This window comes from Heliangelus exortis, chromosome 5 (genome assembly GCF_036169615.1).
Source record: "Heliangelus exortis chromosome 5, bHelExo1.hap1, whole genome shotgun sequence".
NCBI lineage: Eukaryota > Metazoa > Chordata > Aves > Apodiformes > Trochilidae > Heliangelus > Heliangelus exortis.
In genome coordinates, this window is record NC_092426.1 from 9,882,773 (window position 1) to 9,896,511 (window position 13,739).

A 13,739-nucleotide genomic window follows, 5' to 3' on the forward strand; every position below is an offset into this window, starting at 1 on the left:
AGTTATGCATTGGGAGAGATGCCCAGAATAAATCCAACTGCATGTCTGCCAGAGAAGCCAAACAGGAAGAAAAAGTAACAGCGTAAGACCACATGTCTCAAAAGAAACAGAACCTTCAGTAGATTTTCACATCTGAAATTGGGGCTACATTATTTCCCCAAACTCATAATTAAGTAAGAGACACATGTAGCTATGTATGCATACATAGATACCCATACAGATATATTTCATGCGAGTAGCACACAAGTGAGGGTATCACAGCAAGTTCTTCATAATGGAGGAAGCAGCAATTGCTCTTACATCCCTTACATGGCCGATCAGTATTATTTTGATCCTTGTATGTCAAAATAATTTAGAAGATTGTATTTTGGACTCCCGAAAACTTTCTTCACAATTTTGTATTAAATAATTCCTCTTTTGTCAAACACAGACATTTTTAAGAATCAGTTTCCATTAATAAAATACTGTTAGAATATCACTGTAATCTGACAAACAGAAAATGAGGCTACTTCATGAGACATGTGGGAGTAACTTCATTCTCTTTTTTAATTACATGTGCCAACATGTTTTCTTTGATTAGAAAATTAAGGGAATCGAAGCTTGAACTGCCATTAGAATGTCTCATTAGTGGCACTGTCCAGTTCCATCATCATCCTTTGGAATCAGAAAGGCTGCCAAAATTTAACTGCAACATGATGCAGAAGTGATACTGCATTGTTGTGCAAGTTTCAGGAAAAGACAAATTAAATTCTTTACATTTACCCACACAATTCTACATTATATAAAATATAAATCTAAACAGAACTTCTCCAGATCTGTTGTAATTTCACAAAAATTCTCTTAAATCACGTGTTCACAAAAATAATTTTGCAAGTGACTTACAAAACAAGGTCTTCTGCTCAGACTCACCAGATGGATCAGCTTTCTTTCCCTTCTGCCAGTAAATGCTGAATGTGTTACTTTCAATTGTATCTATAATCCCAGGGTTATAATATCCACTATCATGTTTCGCTGAAGCTTCGGAATTCAAAACCAGTTAAAATAAAAGTTATTTTCCAAAAGAGTCTGAACTCATTTGTGCATTGAGAAAGGCGTTGTTTTTAATTTTGTTGGTATTCTGTTATTTGGGTTGTCGTAGGGTTTTTTTGTTTATTTTAATTTTTGTTTTCTTCTTAATTAAAAGGCTAGCCTGTCTAGCTCTGGAAGGCGCTTTTTTAGCTTCCACTGCACCCTGTTTGGGTGTAAGTTTCCTGTTTAAGTGAAGTGCAAATACAAAAGTGGAAGTGAGAGAGAAACAATTACTTCCCAGAGCAATTGTTACTAAATCTTCTGCCAATAGCAAGAACACTAAAATTATATTTTAAAAGCCTTCACTTTATGTATAACTGTGAAGTATGTATTTCATATGCTTAATGACATTTGCTTACCATTTTGCTTTTCAAAGCAACTATAAAAACAAACTTTCACTTTTATTTGGTTTTATTTTCTGATTCTGTATTCAGATTCCATGAGCAGTACTTTAATACTGCTACATTTAAGTCACAGACACCAATAGAAATGACTAAGAGAAACAAAACCAGAGTAAGGACAGCATCATGGATTTAGTAGCCTTTACAAAAAGGGGGGATAGCAGTACACTAGGTGATGCTGCTGTGGTCATTAAAATATGGTTCAATATGGTTACAACACAGAATTCAGTAAGAAGTCAAGAAGTTCCTTTTTGTGACAGCGAACTGCTATGCAGACCTACAAATTGAGCAGCTGATTACCCATAAATACTGGAAACACGAAGCCAGAATGAGTAAGATTTTTACAGTCTTTCCAACTAATCTCTGCCCAAAAGATACCGTTATCGATTAAATCAGTTACGTGTAAACGTCATTTTGTTAGAAAAACGTGTTTCTAGCCGATGCTTTCCCTTCTTATTTTAGAAGCGCAGATACATGGCCAAGCCTACGAACCCACTCCGACTACAGCACAGTGACCTACAATATATAAATCCGGTCACTATTTACAAAACCCAAGGAAACGCAATCCCCGCCTCTTCTTTCCCCATTTCCGAATTACCAGCAGAATAAACCATCTAACCCAAGTCCGCAAACTGAAAACAAAGCGTCTCCCGGTGCCGAGCTGACCAGGGCTGCGGGGCGCGGCCGGCAGCTGCCCGCACCCGGCTCTGCCCGGGTCCCTCCCTGGGCGGCGCCCGGACCCAGCCGCAGCACCGGCGGGCGCCAGGAGAGGAGAAGGGGACAAAGCCGAGCCCATCCCCGCCGGGGGATACTCATCCTTCCTCGGCCAGGGGTGAGTGCAACTGATAGAGCTTTACACACAACACCCAAAACCCATCTCACCGCCCCCCACGCCAAAAAAAAAACCCCACCCCACCGCTGCGCGCAGGGAAGGGGCTGGCTGTCAGCGGCGCTGCGGAGGGACCAGCCGGCCCGCGCAGCCTTTTGTTATTTGCGTAATGGCAGATAAAAAAGCAAAATAATTGAAGACAAACAACCCCCCCCCTCCCCATAGGCCTCCCATCCCCGCCGCCCCCCGGGTGCGGGCAGCTCCCCTCGCTCACCGCTCGGTGCTGCAGGCTCGGGCGATGTGCGCAGCGATCGCAGAGGCGGCGGGGGCCGCGCAGCCCGGAGTTGAGGGGGGGGGGGCGGGGTGGGGAGGGAGGAGGCGACCGGAGGAGGATGTCAGCAATGGGCGGGCAGAAGGGAGGAAGGAAAAGGGTTTTTTTGGGGGGCGGGAGGGTGGGAGAGAGAAGACCGGAGAGAAGAAGGAAGGAAGGAAGGAAGCGGGGTCGGCACTACGGCGCCCTCAGCGTCTCCCCCCGAGGCGCTGACAGATCCGGCCCGGCCGAGCCAAGCCCAGTGGCCGCGGTGGTCGGAGCGCGGCCCGGCCCCCGAGGAGCGGGCGCTGACAGCTGCCGGCAACCGCTGCCTACCCGGCTGATGCCACCTCTGCCGCCGCCTCCCCAGCGCCCGCCCCACGCTCCCCTCCCTCCCACCGCCGCCCCGCCCAACATGGCGGCTCCCCCTTCTTCTCCCACAAGACCCCGCGCGCCCTTCTTTCCCACCGCCACCCCATCCATGACGTCATCCATCCCCCCCATCCCATTCCCAATTCCACCCCCTCACCCCAAAGTCCCCAACGCGTCCCCCACCGCATCCCGGGCCGGGCCCTCGGCGGTCACCCGGAGCCAGGGAGGGGGAGGAGGGATGCTGGGGAGAGGCCTTGAGGGGGCTGAGGTGCGAGGCCCAGCACTGACGTCCCCGAGGCCGGCGGGGGAGAGGCGCGGGGGCCGTGCTGAGGCCGGGGCTGCGGGAGCGTGTGCCAGGGGAGAGCAGAACCCCGCATTGCCTCCGGGCAGCCTCCCGGCACACCCAGGCGGCTTTGTGCTCCAGAGATGGGGACCGTCCCAAATCCAAATGCTTTTTTTTGCTGCTGGAAAGAATTTCGGGGTGTTGCCTCTGTGGAACAGGCTGAGAGTGGGAGTCGTAAAGCTGATGTGCAGTTCTCGGTTGAACACGTCCGGGACCAATGCACGTGAAGAGCTCTACAGCGTGCAGCTGCCTCACGGTTACACGGGGGAAACTGAGGCTGAAACACAAATTCTGTGGTGAAAGCTTGGGCCCCACTCGTGGCTAAGTATGTGCCACTGATACATTCACACGCCCTTGTCTTTGTTCCACATACAACCATGTGGAAGATCCCTACTGTTCTGCATATTTACACATAAACAGTGGTACTTCTATGAAACTCTCTCGGTGATGCTCATCACAAGAACTTTCTCTTTGCAGCTTCTAATTTTTTGCCCACTCTTGGTAAAGAAGTACCAGTCACAGTATTTTCTTAATGTTGCTTTATGTTCCACTCGGTAGAAGTTAAGCCTAGAAATGGAAGATGGAAGCAACAGAGATCTGATGTGAAAAAATGTTAAATATAGCACAGCAATAATATGTACATTGGAAATCATCAGGGAACAATGACAGCCTAGCTTCATGGAAGAGTTATTAATGTCTGGGCAGAATATTAAGGTGCATTATCATCTGAGCTCCACATAGAATAGAATAGAGTAGAATAGAATAGAATAGAATAGAATAGAATAGAATAGAATAGAATAGAATAGAATAGAATAGAAGAGAAGAGAAGAGAATAGAATAGAATAGAGCAGAGCAGAGCAGAACAGAGCAGTTTGGCTGGAAGAGACCTACAATGATCATCCAGTCCAGCTGCATATGTAATTCCTGCAGTACCTGTAGGGTATGAATTATAAGCGAATGGAAACACATGGAGGTATTGTGGTAAATCAGGAAGTGCAGCCTGACCTAAAAGCTAGTATCTAAAATACACAAGAAAAGCATGGCTTACATTGGTTTGCCCTTACATACAACTTAGAGCAAGTCTACAAAATGGCAGATGAGAGACCAAGAGTCAGGTGAGAAAGCAATGCTTCTAAGAAGATGGCTGAAGAATCAAAGCTAGTGCTGTTGTGAAAGAGGTAAAAGAGCAAGAAGAGTCACAGAATGCCACAAGAAACAAAACCAACTTAGGGGAACATGCATTGTCTGCAGACTGCAAATAGACTGTTGGATTTGAAAAGCTGAGAGAACTGGAATATACTTTCTGAATACCACTCACTGATCCTTTATGCAGGTCAAACTGTCCAACAAAAAACAACTGTCATAGTAGTATTTCAGAACAGCAACTTCTTGTGTTCATCTCCATTTAAACCACTATTCTGGCAATTTTCTATTACTGGTTTAGCATAACATTTTACTTGTGACACACAGTACAGGCTAACTATGTATAGTAATGTGAAATATGTGTTTGCACAGTGATATATATGAAAGGGGAAAAAAAGATTGAAGAGCATCCCTTTATACAAACTGCATTTAAAATGCAAGAGTCATGCCAGCTGGTCCACAGGTTCAGAGTCTTTTCATGAATATGCAAGAGATTTAATTAAAAATAGAACATGCCCTAATTACATAATTTTGCAAGAGAACTGATTCAAAGGGACCACTCCTGTCTTTTGAATAAACAATATTCATTGCTTTCTTCCTATCACACATTTGCTTTAAGAGATCTCCTGCAATTAGCTGCTTACCCCAGGGATCTGAGCATCTGTGAACAAAGCAGCCACTCCAGCTATGACCCTGATTCATAATACTCTGGCTAATCAAGTACATGCATGCTGGCAATTTCCCACATAAGCAGCACACACTACAAGCTCCCTCCTGCAGGTAGGTTGATCAGCTCAATGGAACAAAAGTGCAGTATTACTCCCCTCTGTTTACAGCACACAGCAGAAGAGAGACGCAGAAGAGACTGTGCTGCTTCTTCAAGCTTCTCCTGACTTGAAATATTGGATGAGTTCTTCTCCATCAGGATCCTGTTTTTCCTGTCCCATCTACGTAAGAGCTAACCAAGTTCATTCAGCAACAAAAGCTATTTGCTGCCCACATTTCCATCTTCTCATAGGGTACTACTTATGCTGTTTACACTGCTCTTAGGATGAAGTGATCTAGACATGCTATCTGTAGAACAGTCTATGTCTGCCATCAACAAGGTCACTGTGGTTTTCTGCAGACATCTGAGTGGATATTAAAACAAAACCCAAAACATTTACAGTGCTGGATTCTTTGTTCTCAATATACCCATTTCTCTTCTGTCCCAGGAGAGAGGGAAATTTATAATTTACAGTGAGAGAAAAAAACCACAACTGCTTAACTAAGCATGAAGGTCTTATGTTTTGAGGTGCAAGTGTGAGAAATACATGGACCAAAGTAGGATTCAGTTTCACTGACATCCACAAATAGAGGAAGCCCCAGTAAAGAAATTCAGGTTCACTTCCTTTAAGAAGTGTGGGTTGTTTTATTTTATTATTATTATTTTTTAAATTATCTTCCTGGCTTTGAGGATCTTTTCTCCAAAAGAGACAAAAGTTTTTAAAAATCTAATCCTACAGTCCATAAAAATCGATGACTTCATTTTATAAATGTGGGCTACAATAAAGCACTACACTGGAATAATTTCAACTGCTGCTAAAGTGCTGTTTAAAGCATCCTGGCAATAATATTGAAAGGCCAGATTCAGCAACATGTCTGGCTTTTCATCACAATCACTTGACAGTTGCATAGACTTTTAGTTTGTATTTCCTACAAGAATGTCCTTTATGGAAAACAGGAAACATAAAAGTCAGTGCTCAAGAGTCAAAAGTGTCAAGTACACAGTCCCAGACACAATTTTAGCCTAACTCCTTTGTGTATATGTGCAGTTACTGCATGTGGAGCTACCTTGTTATCAGGGTGCTCAGGCAGTTTGGAGTAAAAGGGCTGTATTTTGTTTGACATCACTCATTGTCAGAGTCAAGATGCCTGCACATATCCTCGGGAACCTACTGTTGGCCATGGCATTAAAGTACTGTGTAAAATAAACACTGATCATGATCCCCCTTCCCAAGTCACCAAGCTTTATTTATATGCAAGTGAAATCCTCATTTTCAGTCACAAGGATTTCTAGAAAGCTGCAGCAAATGAGATCCAGTGTCCTTTTTCATGCTGTTTTCTAACCACAGAGAAATAACAAGAAAATAAAGCATGCAGTGTTAATTCAGCTGTTAACAGGACATTTCATTAGTTGATTGTGTTACTTTTTTTTAAAAGAACAGGATGTTTGTGCTGGACATTAACATTTTGTTAACCGAAAGTCCTTTAATCTCCCAGCTATTGCAGAGCTGTGCTATTGTTAAAACCCGAAAGTTACAGAAAGGTTTTATAAACCCATTCAATTTGCTTTAAAACAATTCTGTTATGAAAAACAGACTTTAAAATCTTAGGTAATACAGTTAAAGTAATTACTTGAAAGCTAGAAACAATTAGAAAATTGGCATATTAGTATTAGTGTGAACATAAAGCATAATGCCAGACAATTTCAACAACATCCCTCTATTTATATTTCCCAGTTTCCACTGTGGATACTCATACTAATGATCAAGGAGCTACAAATTGCACCCTTTGAAAAACTCTAATACTCTATGCTATATAAATAGACAGACACTGTCAGTATTTTCCAAGATCTTGCTTTTAGGCATAAAAATTCCCAACAGGCTAAGAGTTTGCAGGGAAGAGCTTATGATGATAATTAGACTTGTATCATACAAGGAGTATGAATCTAACTCTATGAGGGAATGCTCACACCAATGCAAACTTTGCTCAAGCAGCAATTTTTGTTCCTTTTTTTGCTTCTGGCATACCTCTCATTTAATTGAAAGATAAAGTAACTTTCTTCCTTACTTCTTTCCATGTTCTGTAATAAGCTGATAGGTAACTACCAGCACCTTTGTAGCAGGGAAAGACTCTGTATTAATTCCGCATTACTTTTACTGCTTATCCATGAAGAAAGGTAGCACTCATTTTACACTCCTTTCCTTCCTCTACACTCTCACTTGTCAGTGAGTTTATTCTCTCTTGGGGTTTCAGTTGCTCATTCCAGGTTATGAGAATTTTTCATCACTGCATATGAGTCACAGGAAGTTAAGTTTATTTCTGTGTTCATCTACCACAGTCACTGAACCATTGCAGAGGTGTGTTAAATCCTCCAGAGCAAATAAATAAATAAAAATTGTTGGTGGAGTATCACTGTCTTGGCCACTACTAGAGTAAGAACAACCAGTGTGTGATACTGTGTTTCTCTTCATCCTCACATATCCTTACTTCCCGACTATTACTGTGGCCTAGTATTGACAGGAAAAGATTTTATTTCACAAACACAATAAACAGACTCTTCTAAAGACTTGATCTTTGATAGTCTGTGTTCAAAACTGGGAACACTTGGCAAACACAGCAAAAGACAGAAGGATCACCTCTATTGATTTCTAAGTGCCTGCTTTATTACTGCATACACTTTCCCCTTCCCTTTCTCTGAACACCATCTCTTTGTTACCTATACAATGTGTCAGCATTCCTTTATGGAGATTTGCTAACTCATCAGGCTTTAGATTAGGTGAGCCTCTTACCTTGATAATCTCAGTAGTCATTGTAAGGTTTTTTAATATGGCAAAGGAGACTCCTGGACACCTTTTTCTCATTATATTCACTGTAATTTCATTATGAAAAGTGCTTTTCCCTCCCTCCCCCAAATAAAAGAGAAGTCTGCGAGGGCTGTGATTTTAATTTCTGTCACGTATCAGTGTAAATATGGGATAATTCCATTAACACGTATGAGATTTTTCTCTTTTTTGAGAAATTAATCTTTGAAAATGTAATAAAGGCATGAACTTGTCTTGGCACCAGGGAAACTGGTGCTTCCTCATGAAAATGTATTCTCTTTATTCTCACTAAGATTCCTACATACATGTATAAAAGAAGGAAGTTGTGATTTATCAGATGTTGCCTTTCATTAAAGCTCCTTATGCTAATCACAAGAAATGCAAATGCCAGTGTATGCCTGTATGTGTGACCTTTTCCAAGTAGAAATTTGCACCTACTGATGAAAGAGAGCTGAGTCTCAGAAGTCTAAAAGGCATTACAGATAACCACCTCCTCTGACCTTTTTTTTTCAGAACCTAATTATCAAACTATTGAAAACCAAGAACGCATCTTGCCCTTCTTGCCCAAGAACCTCACTCCTACAATGCTGAACCTCAAGGGTAATATATATGTACAGATATTATGCCAAATTGTCTCATTTCTTCCCAGTTCTTTTCCCTTGCTGGGGATTAGCCCTCTTTTACTACGTGTTTTTAGTTCTAAGGAGGCCCTCAACTGAAACACTTCTCTTTTATATGTTTTATTAAATTATTGTAGAGAAAGAAGATTCTTTGCTGGGTAACCCTGTTAGCCAGTCCTTCCTCCACTTACCTGTCTGGGAGATTCTGCATTCCTTTCTCTCCTCATAACCATCCATTTGCTTGGCTAAACAAAATGAACTCTTAATCTCTTTAAGAGAGATTTTGCATCTCCCTGATTATTCAGCTCACCCTTTGCAGCTCCCAATTGCTTCACCTTTCTTGAACCTGCAAGTTTGTGCCCTGGTCACTACTGAGAATAATTCTTCCTAAGACTGATTTATCAGTAACCTTCCTTTCACTTTTTTTTTCTGTACATGCTGCACCATTTGCCAAACTTTTAACCCCTTTTCAGTTTTTCTGTTAAATGCTTTTCTGTACTCTCAGCTAATATGCTATATGAAATTACACCAAATTCACTTGGTATCCAGGGTTGTTTGGAATGTCTCATTTTTTTACAGGACACCATTTCACATGCACTTTTCATTATTGGAGTTTGCCTTGGTTAAGAGGGTATTCAAACCAAGGCAGTACTCAGCTGCAGTGGGACTTAATGGTAATACAGTCTGCCCCAAGGGAAAGGGAAATGGAAAAGGTTTCTGCTGTGTGACAACTGTTTCTGTAGTTTCTGTGCCAATGACCAATTATTTCTCTACAGAAAATGGCTTCAGTGAATATGCCTGGGGCTATATGGATGGTATACAGTACGTGGGGCTGAGAAGGGCAGAGTCACTCTAGAAATCAATAGGAAACAGAACTGCCTGTGCCAGGTATTTTGATCCTCGTCCTATCTCCTGGGAAATAGAGCAGATGCAGGATAGAGAGATGATAATATTCCCAGGGGTTTGGATATGAATTCTCTCTCCTTGATGCCTCCCTTTGCAAATATGCACTGTGAAGTCTATGTTGCAGTTTGAGATGATGCAATTTCGATCTTTTCTGTTATAATTCCATCTTTTTAAATCTGCTTTAGGGAAACATTTTCTTGATAGTTCACAGAAAAATCCATTGAAAGGTATTAAGTTCAAAGACATGCCATTCTTCTGTGCCTTAACAATGATACAGAAGAAAACAAGATATGTACATCACTGCTATCAAGTCTTAGACTTAAAACATTAGTGAGATGTTTATATAATTCATTCCTACTGAATGGATTCTGTGTTTTATCTCTACAGGCTTAGTTACCTGAGAGCAAATATTCTTGAAAATCTCTGTGGACAGTCTCCAAAATGTCTTGAACAGAGTCTTGATAATACAGATGAGAAGTGGTTGAAAGAATGGTTAAAAGTCAACCTTCTGCCTTCCCAATCCTATATTATTCCCTGCTCCTTGTGTGATTAAACAAACACAAGGACTTGGCTTATATGTGATTGTTCTGCCCAGGACCTCCAAAGGGTCCATCTGTAACCTAGCCCATCCACACTGAGTATACCTCCCCTACTGGGGGATTTGAAAGGGGGCAATAGAGGCCTCCTTTCAGGTGCTGATTTCTGAAGAAAGCAATTCCTCATATGTCTGTGTATAGGAGTTTTAAAGACCATTATATTAAAAATTAAACCAACAGTGAAGGGACGCTACCAATTTGTCAAGTTTGGCAGATGCTGCTGCATCACATCATGTTCTGAAGGTTTTTCTTGTGCCAAAAAGGCTGGAGTGAATTTAGCAAGTTGTCATTTATGCAGAAACTGGCTAGAAGGCAGTTACCTCATCTGTATGTAGATGATCTGAGGCTAAAATTGTGCTTCAGAAGACAAATAATTAAAGATAGGAATTTAAGGCAGAACTCCTTGACTTTGGGGGCCAGCTGGGAGCAGCGCAAGTGACAAATAGTAGAGCTTGTAGTAATTTATTTCAAAGAAAAAATCTGTGCCACCACAGTTCTCTAAAACACAAGTGTCACCCAAACCACCTGGACTGTTTGTGGTGTTTTGATTATATGGAGCAGTTCATCACATCAATTAGCAACAGTCTCCTGGGGGACTGCTGAAACATGCCATATGCAGTACTTTAGATTCTGATTCTAAAGTATTCTAACATAAAATTATTTCTATGTGAAATAGTTATGTTTTAATGGAAGCTGAAATACACTGAAATTGTTTCAAAGACATATATAGTGCAGTCTTACATAGTTTATCAAACCCCATGTATTGAAAATAATGTAACTATAAACAGGAACTGGAAAACTACTCAAAAAAACCAAGGAAGAAAGCAGGGAACAACATATCTATATATAGAGAGCAATATATAGATATAGAAATTAGCCATTAAAATGAAATGTACTGCCTACATAGAGTTACACTTGTTATTACATGCTGAAGGGCCACGAAGTAGAATATCACCATATGTTTGAAAACTGTCATGACTCACAGAGAAGAGGCTGATGAATATTAGTATCTTCCTTCATCAGTGTCTAACATTGGTGAGAAATTCTACCCAGTAATTGGTTTCATTGTGGGCAGCAGTTTAACATTCCCCATATCCTTATAATTAACTGCAGAGCTGTAAAAACATTACTGCCAGGTTTATCATGCACCAATGCAGAAAGCATTAAATATCCTTAAAGGAAGGTTCACACATTTGCCATTTCTCATCCCACTCATGCTGCAACCAAAGGAAGCTGGAATGCTGTGTTACCAGCATTCTCACTCACTTCACTTATTTCTCTTTGAATTTTTGGTTGTGAACTCTGTTGGGTAGTGCCCCAAACCCAGTTTGTCCTGTAAATAAGGGAGACATGTAAACATATAGTAGTGCTTAAAGTTGAAATGACATTATTACTTACATGTAAAATCAAGCATTGAGTGCTAAGTGGCTGTTAGACAACACCTGTAAATTACCAACTCAAGGCAGTAAGTAGTAAATAAGATAAAATGTGGACCTCATGATTCAAAAGCCTACGAAAATCTTTCTAAAATGGAAACATCCCTGTCCAGTGGCAGCTCTTCAGCCACATTCTCACCGCATCAGCCATGGCCTGGCAATTGGATTGATGGCTGCAGTCCTGTGGTAGCTGTTAAGAACACCAGGCAAGTCTCCAGGTGTCACACTGAACAGATCCCTCCTTACCCAGCAGCAAAAGCAGCATAGCAAATGAATTAATTTTGAGCATCTCTTGTCAAATAAAACTGCTCTTTTATATCCTATGACAAAGCTGATATTTTCTTTGAAGTGAGCTTGAATTCTCCTGTGACACAAATTAGCACCTGTGGCTATTTACTCGTCTGTCAGTTGAGGATTTCGTTCTGGTTTTCAGGGTGGAATTTTTCATGGGGCCTAAGGAAACTGGAGGTTTTCCAGCTATGACATTAAAAGCGAAATACCATTTTGATAAATGTGAGAATATTTACCAGAAAAGCCAGAAGACATTTTCCTATATATTCATTAGAATTTAGTTCCCATTTTTTACTTTGTCGCCTACAATTTGATCAAATAAAAATTTTCTATGTAAGTATTTATATTTTCTACAGCTACTGCGGTCAGAACTGTCTTGACTTGGTTTGTTACAGAATATTTATGCTGTGTCCTACCCTCTGTTTTCTATATGACACTCCAGAATAATGGAATCACTTGGAAAGCAATCAAGGCAGTCAATTACTCTCTTCTGAAATTTGCAATTCATGGATTTTGTCCTCTAATATAGCCTTGACTACAAAATCTGGTTTGCAGCCCCCGTGCCCCCCAAATAATCTAGATTTCTAATTATTCAAATAATTCTGAAGATGTAAATCTGTAACTTTTCTGAAACCCTTTAAAAACAGCCAATGTATGCTACATGCTGGCCATCCTACAAAAAAATTTTCCACAGCAGGGCTTTGTTACAAAGATGGAGCTAAAATTCGTCAACAGGAAGTTCTTTAACAATGAGATATGAGTAGTGACCTGAATTTCTTATGGTTCTGAAACTTGCATTTTGCCTGTTAATGTGTTTTGGCTCAGCAGATAAAGTTACTGCAGCCAATTCTGCAGCTGAATCATATCAGTGGGCTCTTTGGAGGCAGCAGTATGAGCAGATGCCAGCAATTCTTGACTGTCATGGGGGGCTGCTGTGAACTCCTGCCAGCAAGGGTCCATCACAGCAGCTTCAGGGCTCCTCCAGCACAGGCTGAGTGCTAATTGCCTCCTGGCAATCTCAGGAGATGCAGAGAATCGTTCTTGCTGTCTCCTGCCATTTCAGGCCCTGCTCACAAGAGACCTGGGGCCACCCCTAAGGATGAGAACCTGCGTACACCAGAAAGTGAAATCACAAATCACTGTGCCTTTCCCTGCAAAATATAAGAAACTCCATTAAATGAGTATCTGGTTTGAACTATTAAAGAATCAGCAGCTGCATAAAACAGGGATCATAACTTCAAAGCATTTATGTGGCTTCTAAAACTGAATGTGACTGTGGGTAGTATTATAGAATTCTTTCTCCTGAGTAAGATCACACTTAAAAAGGGATCCTGTAATTTTTTGGCCTTATTATTTCTGGAAAGAAGTATTGCCTTTGCACTTCACAGCATCTGCTATTTGAATATATCAATCAATTAAACATTGCAATACTTGGGTAAATTTTAATCCATTAATACATGCAAATTTGAGACACAAAGAACAGATTTATTTAATAATTAATGAGCAAGCATTTCAAGATTATTATGTTCCATGTACATACAAACTCTTAAATAAAACTCATAAGAAATAAAATAATTTGTGTTTCTCTTAACTGTTGGGTTTGGGTGGTGGTTTTTTTTGTTGTTTTTTTGGGTTGTTTTTTTTTTTTTTTGCTTTCTTATAAATTAAGCTGAATATCAATTATGGGGCTATGAATGAGTTTACAGCAATCAGTGGATATAATTTTTATTATGCAAATGTGATTCATGCATATTACAGTCCCAGGCATGTATTATCCTTTCCTGAAAACATTTCAGTCCCCACTCATTATGCAAAAGATTGGCCCTTGGGCTCTGCA

The 13,739-nt window shown here is 40.9% G+C and overlaps 1 protein-coding gene across 6 annotated transcripts in view; it reads right to left on the reverse strand.

Annotated features, from left to right (window-relative positions):
* The window catches only part of KLC1 (kinesin light chain 1), a 45,581-nt gene extending 42,538 nt beyond the window's left edge, over positions 1–3,043 (reverse strand). For all 6 annotated transcript variants that reach the window (XM_071745457.1, XM_071745456.1, XM_071745455.1 and 3 more), the window contains exon 1: positions 2,573–3,043. The gene's annotated coding sequence lies outside the window, so the exon portion shown is untranslated. The remainder of the gene's footprint in view (positions 1–2,572) is intronic.
* Positions 3,044–13,739: the final 10,696 nt, after the last annotated feature.